The sequence below is a fragment of the Indicator indicator genome, unplaced genomic scaffold (genome assembly GCF_027791375.1).
Source record: "Indicator indicator isolate 239-I01 unplaced genomic scaffold, UM_Iind_1.1 iindUn_scaffold_65, whole genome shotgun sequence".
Taxonomy (NCBI): Eukaryota; Metazoa; Chordata; class Aves; order Piciformes; family Indicatoridae; genus Indicator; species Indicator indicator.
Window position 1 is genome coordinate 12,676 of NW_026539196.1, and position 11,271 is coordinate 23,946.

Below are 11,271 nucleotides of genomic sequence, written 5' to 3' on the forward strand. Positions count from 1 at the left end.
AAACTCAATTGAGTCCCCACCCAACTGCACCCCCAAACCCAATCAGCCCCCTTCAATTGAATCCCCAAACTCAATTGAGCCCCCACCCAACTGCACCCCCAAACCCAATCAGCCCCCCTTCAATTGAACCCCCAAACTCAATTGAGCCCCCACCCAATCAAACCCCCAAACCCAACCAGCCCCCCTTCAACAGAATCCCCAATCCAGCTGAGCCCCCACCCAATCAAACTCCCCTCTCCACTGATCCCCCCCAAATCGACCCCCACCCAATCAGCCCCCCCCACCTTATTGGACCCCCCCCCCAATGGACCCCAAACCCCAATCACGCTCCCCTCCAAATCTCATTAATTCCCCCCCTCAGCCCCAATCAAGACCTCCCCAAATGATGCCCCCCAGCAGGACCCCCCCCCAGCACTCACTGTCCTGCCCCCAAAGGTGACCCTCACGGCCGCTGCCACGAAGCCTCTTTGGCCACCACCGGCCGCTGCCAAGGGTAGGCAGTGGCAGCCTGGCACTGCTGTGGTGAGGATGGGCAGAGGTGGGCATGGAGTCCCAGGATGGGTTGGGTAGGGAAAGCCCTCTGAGATCAACCCAACAGCAACCCAACATCACCAACCCAACATCATCAACCCAACATCACCAACCCAACATCATCAACCCAACATCATCAACCCAACATCATCAACCCATCATCAACCCAACATCATCAACCCAACATCAACCCAACATCATCAACCCATCATCAACCCAACATCACCAACCCAACATCATCAACCCAACATCATCAACCCAGCATCAACCCAACATCATCAACCCATCATCAACCCAACATCATCAACCCAACATCAACCCAACATCATCAACCCATCATCAACCCAACATCATCAACCCAGCATCAACCCAACATCATCAACCCAACATCACCAACCCAACATCGACCCAACATCATCAACCCAACATCAACCCAACATCATCAACCCAACATCATCAACCCAACATCAACCCATCATCAACCCAACATCAGCAACCCAACATCACCAACCCAACATCATCAACCCAACATCATCAACCCAACATCAACCCAACATCAGCAACCCAACATCAGCAACCCAACATCACCAACCCAACATCATCAACCCAACATCATCAACCCAACATCAAGAACCCAACATCAACCCAACATCACAACCCAACATCAGCAACCCAACATCATCAACCCAACATCATCAACCCAACATCATCAACCCAACATCATCAACCCAACATCACCAACCCAACATCATCAACCCAACATCAGCAACCCAACATCATCAACCCAACATCACCAACCCAACATCACCAACCCAACATCACCAACCCAACATCATCAACCCAACATCAGCAACCCAACATCATCAACCCAACATCATCAACCCGACATCAACCCAACATCAACCCAACATCAGCAACCCAACATCAGCAACCCAACATCAGCAACCCAACATCGACCCAACATCACAACCCAACATCATCAACCCATCACCCAACATCAACCCAACATCACCAACCCAACATCATCAACCAACATCACCCAACATCACCAACCCAACATCACAACCCAACATCAACCCAACATCATCAACCCACATCACCAACCAACATCATCAACCCAACCATCATCAACCCATCATCAACCAACCATCAACCCAATCATCAACCCAACATCACCAACCCAACATCATCAACCCAACATCGACCCAACATCATCAACCCAACATCATTAACCCAACATCAACCCAACATCAACCCAACATCATCAACCCAACATCACCAACCCAACATCATCAACCCAACATCGACCCAACATCATCAACCCAACATCATTAACCCAACATCAACCCAACATCAACCCAACATCATCAACCCAACATCACCAACCCAACATCGACCAACATCATCAACCCAACATCAGCAACCCAACATCAACCCAACATCATCAACCCAACATCACCAACCCAACATCATCAACCCAACATCATCAACCCAACATCATCAACCCAACATCAACAACCCAACATCACCAACCCAACATCATCAACCCAACATCAGCAACCCAACATCATCAACCCAACATCATCACCACATCAACCCAACATCAACCCACATCACAACCCAACATCACAACCACATCACAACCCAACATCACCCAACATCATCAACCCAACATCACCAACTCAACATCATCAACCCAACATCATCAACCCATCATCAACCCAACATCAACCCAACATCACCAACCCAACATCATCAACCCAACATCGACCCAACATCAGCAACCCAACATGAGCAACCCAACATCAACCCAACATCATCAACCCAACATCACCAACCCAACATCATCGACCCAACATCATCAACCCAACATCATCAACCCAACATCAGCAACCCAACATCAACCCAACATCACCAACCCAACATCATCAACCCAACATCATCAACCCACATCACCAACATCACACCCAACATCACCAACCCAACATCATCAACCCAACATCAACCCAACATCAACCCAACATCATCAACCCAACATCGACCCAACATCAGCAACCCAACATCATCAACCCAACATCAACCCAACATCATCAACCCAACATCAGCAACCCAACATCAGCAACCCAACATCGACCCAACATCATCAACCCAACATCATCAACCCAACATCAACCCAACATCAATCCAACATCACCAACCCAACATCATCAACCCAACATCATCAACCCATCATCAACCCAACATCACCACATCACCACCCACATCATCAACCCAACATCACCCAACATCACAACCCAACATCAGCAACCCAACACATCAACCCAACATCACCAACCCAATCATCAACCCAACATCATCAACCCAACATCAACCCAACATTAGCAACCCAACATCATCAACCCAACATCATCAACCCAACATCGACCCAACATCAGCAACCCAACATCAGCAACCCAACAGCATCAACCCAACATCACCAACCCAACATCATCAACCCAACATCATCAACCCAACATCGACCCAACATCATCAACCCATCATCAACCCAACATCATCAACCCAACATCATCAACCCATCATCAACCCAACATCACCAACCCAACATCATCAACCCAACATCGACCCAACATCAGCAACTCAACATCATCAACCCAACATCAACCCAACATCAGCAACCCAACATCAACCCAACATCATCAACCCAACATCATCAACCCAACATCATCAACCCAACATCACCAACCCAACATCAGCAACCCAACATCAGCAACCCAACATCGACCCAACATCAGCAACCCAACATCAGCAACCCAACATCACCAACCCAACATCACCAACCCAACATCAACCCAACATCATCAACCCAACAGCAACCCAACATCAGCAACCCAACATCAGCAACCCAATATCACCAACCCAACGTCAGCAACCCAACATCAGCAACCCAACATCAACCCAACATCATCAACCCAACATCAACCCAACATCGACCCAACATCAGCAACCCAACAGCAACCCAACATCAGCAACCCAACATCATCAACCCAGCATCAGCAACCCAACATCAGCAACCCAACATCAGCAACCCAACATCAACTCAACATCAGCAACCCAACAACAACCCAACATCATCGAACCAACAGCAACCCAACATCATCAATGCAACATCAACCCAACAGCATCAACCCAACATCATCAACCCAGCATCACCACCATGGCCACCAAACCTTGTCCCCAAGTGCCATGGCCACACCTTTCTTGAATACCTGCAGGGATAGGGACTCCTCCTCGCTAGGCAACCTTGGCCAGTGCCTGACCACTCTTCAAGACTGAAATTGATCCTCATGGCCAACCTGAACCTGCCCTGGGGCAACCTGAGGCCATTGCCTCTTGTCCTGTCCCTTGTTCCTTGGCACAAGAGCCCAACCCCCACCTGGCTCCAGCCTCCTTTCAGGGAGCTGGACAGAGCCAGAAGGTCTCCCCTCAACCTCCTCCTCCCCAGCTCCCTCAGCTGCTCCTCCCCAGCCCTCTTCTCCAGACCCTTCCCCACCTTTCTTGCCCTTCTCTGGCCCTGCTCCAGCCCTCAAGGTCCTTCTTGCAGCCAGGAGCCCAACCCTGCCCCCAGCACTGCAGCTGTGGCCTCCCCAGTGCCCAGCCCAGGGGCACAATCCCTGCCCTGTTCCTGCTCCTGCTGCCCACACCATTCAGTGCTGCTCCAGGCCAGGCTGCTGCTGCCCTTCTTGCCCACCTGGGCACCCCCTGGCTCCTCTCCAGCTGCTGCCACCCAGCACCCCCAGGGCCTTTCCCACCAGGTGGCTTCCAGCCACTCTGCCCTCAGCCTGGAGCCTTCCTGGGGTTGTTGTGCCCCAAGGGCAGGACCCAAACCTTGGTCTTGTTGAACCTCATCCCATTGGCCTTGGCACATCCACCCAGCCTGGCCAGCTCCCTCTGCAGAGCCTCCACCCCTCCAGCAGCTCAGCTCTGCCACCCAGCTTGGTGTCACCTGCAGAGTGGCTTGAGGGAGCCTTGATCCTCTCACCCAGATCATTGCAGCAGATGCTAAAGGGAACTGGCCCCAGCACTGAGCTCTGGGGAACACCACTGGTGACCAACGACCACCTGCAATTAACTCATTCCCCACCACTCTCTGGGCCTGATCCTCAGCCAGTTCCTGACCCAGCAAAGCCTCCACCCTCCTACTCCATGAGCACCTCCAGAAGGCTGCTGTGGGACACAGTGTCAAAGGCTAAACCCAGCTGGACACCGTCCACAGCCTGCCCCTCATCCATTCAGGAGATCAGGTTGGTCAAGCAGGACCTACCCTTCCTGGGGGAAACTAGGGGGGGGTCCCCCACACCCACCCCACCCCCCTCAGGACACCCCAAAGCCCCCCTTCGGTGCCCACCCTGCGGCAGGTCCTCGGCGCGGTAGATGCGGAGCTGCAGGGTGGCCGCGCAGGGCGATGGCTGCAGCAGGTTGGCCTCCACGTCCTCATCCTTCCCTGGTTCCTCCTGCTCCTGGGGAGGTGAAAAAGTGGGGATCCCCCCTCACCCCCCTGGGAGGAGTGTAGTTTTGGGGGGTGCTGGGTAGGGTGGTGTGGGGGACACTCACTGGCAGCGTTTCTCCGGCACGGAGCACTGCCAGGCTGAGCCGGAGGTACCCCTGGGTGCCAGCCTCGGGGCGCTGGGGGTGCTGCAGGCTCAGCCACTTCCAGTTCAAGCAGCGTCCTGGCAGGGTGAGAGATCAGAGAATCAGAGAACTGTTTGGGTGGGAAGAGACCTTGAAGATCATCAAGGTCAACCCTTCACCCAGCACTGCCAGGGCAGCACCAAGCCATGGCCCTCAGCACCACGTCTCCAGGGCTTTGAAACCCCTCCAGGGATGGAGACTCCACCACTGCCCTGGGCAGCCTGGGCCAGGCCTGGACAGCCCTCAAGGGGAAGAAATTGTTCCTCATGGCCAACCTGAACCTGCCCTGAGGCAACCTGAGGCCATTGCCTCTTGTCCTGTCCCTTGTTCCTTGGCACAAGAGCCCAACCCCCACCTGGCTCCAACCTCTTTTCAGGTTGCTGTAGAGGAGGGCAGGATCCACTCTCTCTCCTCCCAGTGTCTCCTGCTGCTGTGCCCAGTCCCCATCTGCTCTGGATTCCTGCTCTCTATCCCACCCACAGCCATTCATTTCCCAAAGCCCAGCCCTGGCCCGTTCTGCCTGCAGGCACCACGGAGCCAGCTGCCAACGTCACCTCAGTATCACCTCGGTGTCAGGTGGCATCACCGCAAGCCCTCCACCCACCTGGTGCTCTGTAGACGGTGCCAACGTCCAGCTGTGGGGATGGCAAAGGGAGTGAGAGCTGCCCGAGGGCCCTGGGGCAGCGCCGCCGTGCCCAGGCCCCCAGCCCCACCTGGAAGCCCCCGATGATGGCTTTGGCACGGGTGGCTCGGGAGTGCAGCACCTGTGACGAGGAGGGGGACGCCTCGTCAGAGGCCACCTCCTCGCCCCTTGTCCCCACCCAGGTGCCACAAGGTGCCCCTCCCCCGGACCTGGATGCGGATGAGCTCCGCTGCCAGCTGGGCTGGCGTCAGGCGGAAGTTTTGGCAAAAGACCTGGAAAATTGGGTAAAACAAAAAGCGGGGGGTGAGGGAGGGTAGGCTGAGGGGCCACTGGCAGGACCCCTGTGCCCACCCCGGTGTCACCTCGTTGTAGTAGGGGTTGTTGCCCGTCCGAATCCTGGTCCTGAAGCGGTGCTGTCCGATCAGCACCCTCACCACCGGCCTGATGTCATTGCCCTGCAGCTGGCGGCCCTCGATCACCCTCACCCGCACCTACGGCACAGATGTCCAGCGGTCGGGATGCCACCCATGGGTGCCCCCACACCCGCGGGTGCCATACCTGGAAATCCTCTTTGCTCCCTGCCGGCGCCTTGCTGCGGGGGTGCGGTGGTGACCTTGAGGAGGCTGCCGGAGGTGACATCTGCCCCGGCAGGGGCACCGCGGTGGTGTCCCCAGCCCTGCCGCGGGGGGTGTAGGAGCAGCGGAAGGTGGCAGTGCACTGCAAAGGGACAGGTGGCACCCCAGGCTGCGCATGGTGGCACCCCGGGGTGCTGCTGGCTTGGGGGCACGTTGGGTGCTCACCCCTGTGGGCTGTCCCTGCGGGTCCAGCAGAGGGATGTCACCGAGGGTCAGGAGCAGCCCAGGGTCGGCTGCCAAGCGGTCCAGAGACACCGTGGTGGCACCCAGGTCCCTACAGGGACACGGGGGGGACATGGTGAGGGGGGACATGCTAGGGGTGGTGCCCACCCAGGGTGCCCACCCATGGGTGCTGCCCACCCATGGGCGCTACTCACCCCTGGGATGCTGGCTGGCCCCAGTGCCGGAGGCGCAGGGTCAGGCTGTCCGTGGGGGCCAGGGGACGAGTGCCCAGCGACCATGCCAGCGTCTGGGGTCGGGGGAAGAGGTGACAAGGGGTCGGTGGGGTGACCTGAGCGTCCCTATGCCACTGCAGGCCACCCTGGGGTCACCTCACCTCATTCCAGGTGGGGCTGTGCTCCCCTGGCACCACCCGGGTGCTCCTGGGTACTCCTGGTGGGGGACACAGGAAGGGAGGTGGTGGCATGACACTGAGGTACCAGGGGAAGGCTGGCACTGTGCCCACGCATGGGGATAGCCAACACTGTGGTTGGCACCTTCCTGTCACACGAGGATGCACCCTGCTGCCCCAGGCTGGCTGATGTCACCCCAGCAGGTGGCAATGGCTGATGCCACCAGGGTGTCCCCCTCCCTGTCCCCAGCAGTACCTCGGAAGCGGGCAGAGACATGTACCCCATGCCCACAGCCAGTGACCCTGGGGATGTGGGCACTGGCCACCAGCAGGCGCAGCATGGCCACATGCCCTGGCTGCTGTGCCACCCAGACACTGTCACCAAGGTGCTGTCACCATGGCACCAGGACACCTCCTTCCAGAATGGCACCTGGGGGTGGGCAGGGCAGGGATGTTGCTGTTGGCTTGGTGGCTGGCACCATGTCAATGTGTGCCTGTGTCACTGGGTACCCATGTCCCTGCGTCCACATGTCCCTGTGTCCCCGTGTCCCCAAGTCACTGTGCCCCCGTGTCCCCATGTCCATGTGTTCCTATGTCCACATAATCCCTGTGTCCCCATGTCCTTATGTCCCCATGTCCCTGTGTGTCCCCATGTCCCTGTGTCCACACTCACCTATATTCACATGCACCCCGTCTGTCTTGCTGTCCCCGTGTCCTCATGTCCCCATGTCCTCATGTCCCCATGTCCCTGTGTCCCTATGTCACTGTGTCCCCATGTCACTGTGTCCCCATGTCCATGTGTCCCCATGTCCCCATGTTCCCATGTCCCTGTGTCCCTATGTCACTGTGTCCCCATGTCCATGTGTCCCCATGTCCCTGTGTCCCCGTGTCCCCATGTCCCTATGTCCCTGTGTCACTGTCCCCAAGTCCCTGTGCCCCCATGTCCCTGTGTGTCCCCATGTCCCTGTGTCCACACTCACCTATATTCACATGCACCCCTGTCTGTCTTGCTGTGCCTGTGTCCTCATGTCCCCATGTCCCTGCATCCCCATGTCTGAGTGTCCCCATGTCACTACTTCCTCCTGTCCCTCTGTCCTTGTGCCCATACATCCCCATGTCCCTGCCTCCCCATGTCCCTGTGTCCCCATGTCACCACTTCCTCATGTTCCCATGTCCCTGCCTCCCCATGTCCCCTTGTCACCACATCCCCATGTCTGTGTGTCCCCATGTTTCCATCACCATGTCCTTATGTCCCCATGTCTGTGTGTCCCTCCAGTATCAAGTCCCCACATCTTCATGTCCCCGTGTCCTTCCTCCCCGTGTCCCTTTGTCCCCATGTCCTCTTCAATCTCCCTATTGACGATCTGGATGAGGAGATTGACTTTGCAGATGACATCAAGTGGGGTGGCAGTGTTGATCTGGAGGCTTGGAGGCTCTCCAGAAGACAGGAAGGACATTGAGGAGCTGGAGCAGGGCCAGAGAAGGGCAAGAAAGGTGGGGAAGGGTCTGGAGAAGAGGGCTGGGGAGGAGCAGCTGAGGGAGCTGGGGAGAAGGAGGCTGAGGGGAGACCTTCTGGCTCTGTCCAGCTCCCTGAGAGGAGGCTGGAGCCAGGTGGGGGTTGGGCTCTTGTGCCAAGGAACAAGGGACAGGACAAGAGGCAATGGCCTCAGGTTGCCCCAGGGCAGGATCAGCTTGCCCACGAGGAACAACTTCTTCCCCTTGCCAGCAGTAGAATCCCCATCCCTGGAAGCGCTTCAAAGCCGTGGAGACGCCGTGCTGAGGACCAGGCTATGCCGGTGCCCTGGCAGCGCTGGGTTAATCCGCGACCTTCAAGGCTTCTGCCAACCACAGCCATTCCGCCTTCCCCTGCTTCCCTGACTCCATTCCCATTCCCACCTCGATCCACTCTCCGCTTTTTCCCTCCAGCCCCTACCCACGGCCCCCCAGCAGCGCCCCCTAGGGGCCGCTTCGAGCGCATGCGCGACGCGGCGGGGGCCACCCCCGGTCCCCCGCCGCGGCCATGTCGCAGCGCGGCCCCGATCGCGACCGGGAGCGCGATTTCCAGTGGTCGGCCCGCAGGATGGGGACCTCCTTATTGCTGCAGCTGTCGGTCCACGAGCGGGAGTTGGATTTGGTTTGCTTGGATCACAGTTACGCGAAGCCCTGGAGCGCTCACCCCGACGCCAGCGCGGCGAGGCCCACACGGATGTTGTTTCTCACCCCCCGGAGGCAACCCGGCGTGGCTCTGTGAGGTTTTTGGGTGTGGGGAGAAGGGGGAGGGGGTGTAAAGTGAGGGGTGAGGGGTGATGAAGGGGCTGCGAGGGGAGAGTGTGGGGCTGGGGGTCTGTGAGGGGAGAGTGTGGGGCTGGGGGTCTGTGAGGGGAGAGTGTGGGGCTGGGGGTCTGTGCGGGGAGAGTGTGGGGCTGGGGTCTGTGAGGGGAGAGTGTGGGGCTGGGGGGGTCTGTGAGGGGAGAGTGTGGGGCTGGGGGTCTGTGAGGGGAGAGTGTGGGGCTGGGGGTCTGTGAGTGGATAATGTGTGGCTGGGGGTCTGTGGGGGAGGAATTTGGGGTCTGTGGAGCCGATTCTGTCCTCCGGGACTCAAGTGCCTGTGCAGGGACTGAGGCACTGGGGGTGTCCTGAGGAGTCTGTAAGGGGAGAGTTTGGGGTTCTGTGGGGCTGGCGAAGCTGTGTGTGGGCTAGAGAGGTCCTGAGAGGCTTCTGGGGTGCCAGGGGGACCCCTGCCTATGTAGGGACCTGGGAGGGGAGAGAGCAGGGCAGGTGTGGGGTGAGTAGGGGTCATGTAGGCTGAGGGAGCTGTATAGGTCCTGGAGGGGTCCTGAGAGGTCTGTGAGGGGAAAGTGTGGGGCTGGGGGTACCACAGGGGGGATGGGGAGGCTGGAGCAGGTTTGGGGATCTGTGGGGAGCTGTCACGGGGAGCCTGCCGCTGTGGGCAGGTGTGGGGCTGAGCTGGGGGGGCTCAGCGTGGGTCTGGGGACTGATGATCATGGCCTTGGGATGGGGCTGGGAAGGAAGGAGGGGAGCCGGGGCTGGGAAGGAAGGAGGGGAGCCGGGGCTGGGTCTCAAGGATTTGCTGTAGGGTCGGGATGTGGGCTTGGGCCGGGGGTGAGCCCGGTTCACGCTGCCAACATCAAGCCACCGGCATAGGCAGCTGTGTGACCATCCGGTCGCAAAGCCCAGCAGGGGCCAGGCTGGGTGACTCCCCGCCGTTCTCTTGCCGGTCGCTGTCAGGGAGGCCGAGGTCCCCATCGACGTGGAGACGGTGACGGCCACGCCGGTGCCGCTGTACGACAACCAGAAGGCTCGGAGCGTGATGAACGAGTGCGAGCGGCACGTAATGTTCGCTCGCACCGACGCCGACGCACCACCGCCCCCCGACGACTGGGAGGAGCACCTCAACCGGTGAGAGGCCGCGATGGGGACCGGGAGAGCAGCTGTGGCAGTTCAGGAGGGACAGGGATCTGCTGGAGAGAGTCCAAGGGAGGGCTCCAAGGATGCTGAAGGGCCTGGAGCAGTGCCTGGGGAGGAGAGGCTGAGAGCCCTGGGGGTGGTTAGTGTGGAGAAGAGAAGGCTGAGAGGGGATCTAATAAATGTCTGTAAACATCTGAGGGCTGGGGGGCAGGAAGGAAGGGACAGGGTCAGCCTCTGCTGCCTTGTGCCCTGTGATGGGACAAGGGGCACTGGATGGAAACTTCAGCACACAAAGTTCCACCTCAACATGAGGAGGAACTTCTGCACTGGGAGGCTCCCAGAGGCCTGGAGCAGGCTGCCCAGAGAGGTTGTGGAGTCTCCTTGTCTGGAGCCTTTGCAGCCCTGTCTGGATGTGTTCCTGTGTGACCTGTGCTGGATTCTCTGCTCCGGCTCTGGCAGGGGCTTGGACTGGAAGCTCTCCAGAGGTTCCTTCCAACCCCTAAGATCCTCTGATCCTGTATGAGGGACAGGGAAAGGGAGTGCAGGGACAAGGAGAGCAGGTGTGGGGACAAGGACAGCAGGTGTGAGTGTTTCTTGCTTCTCTCCAGTCTGAATCTCCCTCTTTGAGTTCAAATCATCACCCCTTGTCCTGTCACAACAGGCCCTGCCCAAAACTCTGTCCCCAGCTTTCTGGTTGGCCCTTGAAGTCTGAAAGGCCACCAGAAGGTCACCCCTCAGCCTCCTTTTCTCTAGACTGTTCCCTCAGCTGCTCC